The 6,736-nt window shown below is 34.7% G+C and overlaps 1 pseudogene; it reads right to left on the bottom strand.

Annotated features, from left to right (window-relative positions):
* Nucleotides 1-1,800: 1,800 nt before the first annotated feature.
* On the bottom strand, nt 1,801-1,963 carry LOC133336894 (U4 spliceosomal RNA; annotated as a pseudogene).
* Nucleotides 1,964-6,736: the final 4,773 nt, after the last annotated feature.

Here is a 6,736-nt window from a genome sequence, read left to right on the forward strand (position 1 = left end):
TGAGTTTTATGCCTTTTTAGGGCGAAAGATCATTAATGTAAATGTTTTTTATTAATTTCTTTTTCGAGATGAGCTACATGATCGGAGTTGCATTAGGATTTGCTTAGTTTAGTCTTCACTTGGGTCAGCCCACAAGATTTTGGTGATTTTTCCTGACCCCTCATTTTTCCAAGGGGTTTTGTGGGTCTCATTCTAGACATCTGCAAGAATGTACTCGTACAATGAATGCCCATCCGCATTCATGGGTGTTAAGTCGTATTCAGAGTACACAACAATATTGAATGAGTGCAAATGAATTCAACCACCGAAGATGTGTTGTTCTTCGCTGTGCTTTGTCCGATCAAACGATCAAACTCGAAAGCACAACATTCAGTATGATGGATTACAAGAACAACTTATACAACATCCATGAGTCCAATGAGTGAACATCATGCATTGTATTTTGTATTCTCTGTTTTCATTCAACGACTTAACATTAACGGTGGGCATTCATTGTACAGGTACATTCATGCAAATGTTTACCTTGTACACTCTTTAAAACTTTATCTGTGAGCAATAGTGAGAAATAATGTATTTTATTTTTTTTTCTATTAAATACAAGTAATTAAAAACTCTAGAAAAATAAGTAAAAGTTAAATGAAATGACGTAAGAAAAAACGGCGGAATCTTCCTTAAGGGATATACAAAAATAGGCCTATGCAGAAAATGTCCCCAAATATTGCAAATTAGAGTACAAAGTTATATGAGGAGTACAAATAAGTGTTTGCGGAAATACATACGCACTTTTTTGGGACTTAAAGACTTTTCATTTGTTTTTCATGTTTTCGTGGACTTAGGCCATTTACAAATTGTTTCTCATTACATTTCTTAATTTTTGTAATAAATGTGTACTTTTGTTGATTTTTTACATTATTAAGTAGAGTAGAGATTGTTTATTAAAAAATATGAATAAAAATAAGTAAAACGTCCTTAAGTTCGACAGGGCCGACCATTTTATACTCACCGCTGTGAGGTGAACAGTCAAATTTTTAAATTGATCGGTATTTTTATGTGGGTTTTATGCCATGGTAAATAACTACCAAGAGAAATATCAAAAATAGAGGCTATTGGAAATTTGAGCTAGAACCTTGTACACACCGAAATCCTCAAATTGTCAAAAATTTGGTGTACAGTTTTGTGAGGTCTATACCAAATCGCGGACAGACAACGATATTTTTTGTAAAAAAATGGATTAGACACCCAATGAGAACCCAAAATAAGAAATTAGAACCTACTCGATTGAAAAACGTATCCAAAATACCGAAAAATGGGGTAACTATATGATACCCTTTACCTTTTTGGGTATATTCAACAGATGAATCCTAACAGATGATGCATTTTTGAAGGACCAATAAAATGAAATTTGATCCAAAAACATGTCATTCTGCAACCTATACTAAATTTTTCACCTACACTAAATCATATCAATCGGACACCCCTTGATTATTTTGATAAATATTTGATAAACTTGAGGAGTTTGGTGCACCATTTACTTAAAATCGGACGAAAATATATATAAAAGCTATATCGAAATCTAAACCGATTTCATCGAAACTTGTCACTGGTTAAGATATACTAATATCAGTATCGGCCACATTTTGAGATCTTGGTGCATCATTTACTTAAAATCGGACGAAAATATATATGGGGGCTATCTGCACCGATTTTCAGGAAACTTAACACACATCATTCTACACCTAATTCAGTACGTTATGCCAAATTTCGTACAAATCGAAAGATATATAGGGAATTTGGCACAACATTTACATAAAATCGGACGAAAATATATATGGGAGCTATATCTGAATCTAAAATGATTTTCACGAAACTTAACACACATCATTCTAAACCGATTTTTCCCAACTAGCAATAATCGCACCTCAGTAGAACTTCATTGGTTACGATATCGCCTCTGCGCAAAGATCTATCCATAAAGTATGTCAATCGACTTCAAACAAATATAAATATGTCATCCGTTGGGCTATGTTTGCACTTCTAGAAAACGCAACTACGTAATTCTATGCTCAATTTTGTAAGTTGTGCAAAATTTGATGTCAATCTGACTAACATGAGGAGTTTGATGCCCAATTTACTTGAAATCGGGCGAAAATATATATGGAAGCTCTATCCAAATATTGAGCGATTTCAAACAAACTTGTCACAGGTTAGGTTATACTAATATCAGAACGTTTTGTTCCTATTGGTTCCTTAGTACGTCAATTACTTAAAATCAATCTATAATAAAAGGGAGCTATATCTAAATCTTGACCTATTTTCACGAAACTTGGCAGACATCATTCTAGGCTCAATTAAGTACGTTATGCCAAATTTCGTGCAAATCGAAGGATATGTAGGGACTTTGGTGCACCATTTACATGAAATCGGACGAAACTATATATAGGAGCTATATCTAAATCTTGACCTATTTTCACGAAACTTGGCAGACATCATTCTAGACCTAAATGATTAGGCTGTACCAAATTTCGTGCAAATCGAAAGATATATAGGGACCGTTGACATTAAATCGGTTAAATATATATATATATATATATATATATGGGAGCTATATCTAAATCTGAACCGATTTTTCCCAATTTCAATAGGGTTCGTCCTTTGTCTGAATAAGTGACCTATGCCAAATTTCATCCAATTCGGATCATAAATGCGACCTGTACTTTGTTTACAATTTAACATGGACAGACAGACGGACGGACATGCATAAATCGACTTAGAAAGTGATTATATGCATATTCTCAAAAGGAACCATGTGTCTATCTCGTTTCCTTTTGCCTGTTACAAACATATGCACAAAGACATAATACCCTGTACCACAGTGTGGTGAAGGGTATAAAAAGGAATCATGTGTCTATCTAGTTTCCTTTTGCCTGTTACAAACATGTGCACCAAGACATTATACCCTGTACCACAGTGTGGTGAAGGGTATAAACAATTGGCTTTGCATATAAGGGGGCCAATATTGATTACTTCTCGGGAGGATATACTTAAATGTGGACTGAAAAAGGTAATTTTGGAACGTATCGGTTTAGTTTTGTATCTCGACACCCCCGAAGGTAGTAATATTACAACAGAAGTACATACGGACTAACTAATAATGAGTAAATCGTCTTAACATATTGTAGATTATAAACTGACAATTTGTAGTACTGAATATCCCCTACACCATGGGGTATCCAATTCGAACCTAAATTAAAACGATTTTTTTATATGTTTAAAAGTGCGTTTAAGAACATCTAAATATTGAAAAAAGAGAAGTACCGCTATATAGTGGATACTTTACTAGATATTCATAAATGTTGCCCTTATTAAGAATATATATACTTTATATGGGCGGAAATGACTATTTCGATGAGTTACAAACGAAAAAAAAACATAACATACCCTTCATACTTTTGTGGATTGTATAAAAAACATAACATCTCTTCAATTAATTCGGGTAATTCGAATAATTCGACACACTCATTATGTAAAACATGTTCGTGTACGAACTTGCCGCATTTGTTCAAACTTTGTGTGTTACAACATACATTCATACCGAAGTAAACATACACAATGAATACCAGTTCGTCGAGCCTGAAACGTGGATTGTATGAATCAAACGAATATACAACAAATTCGAAACTCCCATACCTGAAGCAATTCATGTTTGTTGTAATATGTGTTTGTGCGGTATATTGTGTCCGGTGTCTATCCACTCCTCCATTGCTTTAAGTCTTAAAGCTGCAACCGCCGCTTCATATTTTATTTGTATGTCTATTGGTTTTATATATAATATTGCCCTAAGCTCTCCTTGACTAGTCTCCCAAACTTTATCCAGTTAGTTTTGGACTTATTTCGGAAGTATATGGTTTTCGGCTGTGGCCGTAGAATTTTTGGCGGTATGAAATAATTCCCCAAACAGAAAATGAAAAAGTCCCCATTTTTTTTTATACACAAAATAAAAACAACTATAATTGGGGACTTATTTCATTATTTGGGGACTTATATCATTTTAAAATTTGTGGAGTTATTTCATTATGAAACAACTCCCCAAAATTTAAAATGAAAAAGTCCCTAATGAGAATTTGGGGACATATTTCATTTTTTCTAAAATTACAAAAAAGGAGAAACTAGCAAAAAATGTATTTTTAGTTATTGATGAGGTACGGACTGCAATTATTGTTAGCAACTAATTGATTGAAGAACGTAGAGTTGTAAGCGCCATGGAATTCGAATTCATCGTGGCCAAAGAAAAACATCAATTAAAACTTGCTAAGCTTGGGTATGTGGAAAATTTAAAGTGTTTTTTTTTTGGTAACAAAACGTTTATTGACCATAATCATCCGATTGAAGAACAATTTATATGAAATTGAATTCTTTAAATCAAATTAGGAGTGATTGTATTGTAATAGGTTGTGTCTTGAGATGAAATAGAAGTGCAATTAGAAATATGGTTTCCCCGAAAACAAAAACATTGGGTTTTTTTAATATATTAAATTTATAAAAGTATTAAGTGTTCGAATGGAAATTGTTTAGTTGTGAAAATATCTTCCTATATTCACAACTAAACAATCATTGATTTTTTTATTCTTCTGGAAGGTGAATTATTACAACTCAACTAAATTATCGTTGTCATTTTAATGTCCGAACAGCCCCCAGTCACAACATGATTAGTAACTTAGTCTCCCGTTTTGAAGAACATGGAAGAGATTTAGATCTTCCAGGAAGAGGTCGATCTGTGCGTAATGAAACAGTTTTGGAGGCTGTACGACAGAGTATAAACGAAGATGCATCTGTCTCTACTCGTCGTCGTCATTGTACTCAATTGGGAATCGCCTGAACATCCCTGCAAAGAGGAATCTTAAAATGTTTCCGTATAAAATCCAAATGGCACAGCAACTGCTCCCCAAGGTGTTCGAATTATAGAATGTTTACGATACCGAAGTACAACACACGTACGTTGAGTAATTGCGAAGAGATCGCATAGTGTGATGCACACATGATGTAAATATTAGTTTACTTTGCTAGCTTGTAAGTTGTACATGAATCACTCGTAATAAAGTTCTCAACTAGTAAAGTAGTCATTCGTTTTATTGAAGCTGCAAACACATCAAAACTTATTCTTACAATATGTTATGAGCCCAGGACACTCGAAATAATAAGTACAAAGTATTAGGACAACTCTCAGGATAATTATTGGAAAAGAATAGTATTGGACAAAGGTAAAAATTAAGCAACGTGTACCCCGGACAACTCTACGGAATCCCGATTTGAAAATTCAGTGAAATTAACGAGTTGTGATCAATATGGTGAAAAGGATCATCGCATTTGGAAAACGGAAAGACATTGTTAGAGAACAGTGATTCAATTTGTGTGATTGAGAGTGTCCTATAAGGAGAACATTGAAGCTGTGGAACATTTTGTTAGTTAACTGTGTGTCAGTTCATCCATATCGTGTGTTGGCGTGATACCGAGGAGGGAGAGAAAAACCAAAAAAGAGAAAAACAAAATAAAACAAGGTTTGGGTTAAGTGTATTTTCAAACTTTATTTGGCAAGTTAATGAGTTTCGAATGAAACAAAACTTTACCTTAATGCGTGCGTGTTCGATCGAAAGCGAGATTGCAAGTTTTAGCAACGAAAGTTAGAAAGCAAGTTAAAACAACGAGGGTTAGAAAGCAAGTTTAAACAACGAAAGTTAGAATGCAAGTGAGTCGCGGTGAGCAAATGTAGCGTAAACAAGGTCGAGATCACATCGACGACCGTAGCACTGGAAAGTCCTCTCTGCATCCGAACTGAGCGAATGTGACTTCTAGGAGAGAGCGTAGGAAAGAGCGGATACTCTCTCCTACAATCCGAACCAGGCGAATGTGACTCCTAGAAGAGAGCGCAGAGAAGATTCCCCCATTGACTCAAATGAGTGGCCAATTAATGTGAATACTAATTGGTATGCTACGGAAGGGGTGAACAACATATCGAACATATACATTGTCGTAAACAATGTATCGAACCTAAACATTGCCGCCCACCTTACAGCGCTACAATGCAATGCAACATGAATTAGACTAAATCGCGACTTATTCTAGGTTAGTATTTGCATTGTGAATAAAATGCATCGACAGGTATAGTAGTTCAGTTTTATTGAGCAGGTGCGGATATAAGTCAATTTAAATTATTTATTTTTCGACTATTTTGACAAAAAGAATACACGATGACGTTATTCTTTACTATTTACAACTAATTTTGTATCTGGTCGACGAACAATTCCTTGTTGGACCTAGTATGATTGCTCATGATGGAGCACAACGAATTAATAAAACTGAATAGGAGCTAAGTATGATTCCATTTTTTTTTTGTTTTGTTTTGATTGATTCCTCCAGTGAGTTTGTAATTGGTGTAACTATTAGAAATGTTAACCAGTGAAGTCTATTGATAAGACTTAGAGGGGAATCGACTATTATTTGTTAATGTGGCAAACGAGGAAGAGCGACTAGATTGATGGCCCGATGCAAGTTGAACAGTATCGAAAGGGATATAGAATTAAGCAAGCCTCTGTGCGAACTAAGAACAAATTCTGTCATATGACAAACGCGACAACGCAAAAACGAGAATGAGATGCCAAAAGGAAGCAGAACACAAATGGAGGAGTGACTTCTAAGAAACTGCTTTAATTTAAAAGCAGACGAAGACATATACAAAACC

The sequence above is a fragment of the Musca vetustissima genome, unplaced genomic scaffold (genome assembly GCF_032173495.1).
Source record: "Musca vetustissima isolate MV318-11 ecotype Yass unplaced genomic scaffold, APGP_CSIRO_Mvet_v1 utg62469, whole genome shotgun sequence".
NCBI classification, from domain to species: Eukaryota; Metazoa; Arthropoda; class Insecta; order Diptera; family Muscidae; genus Musca; species Musca vetustissima.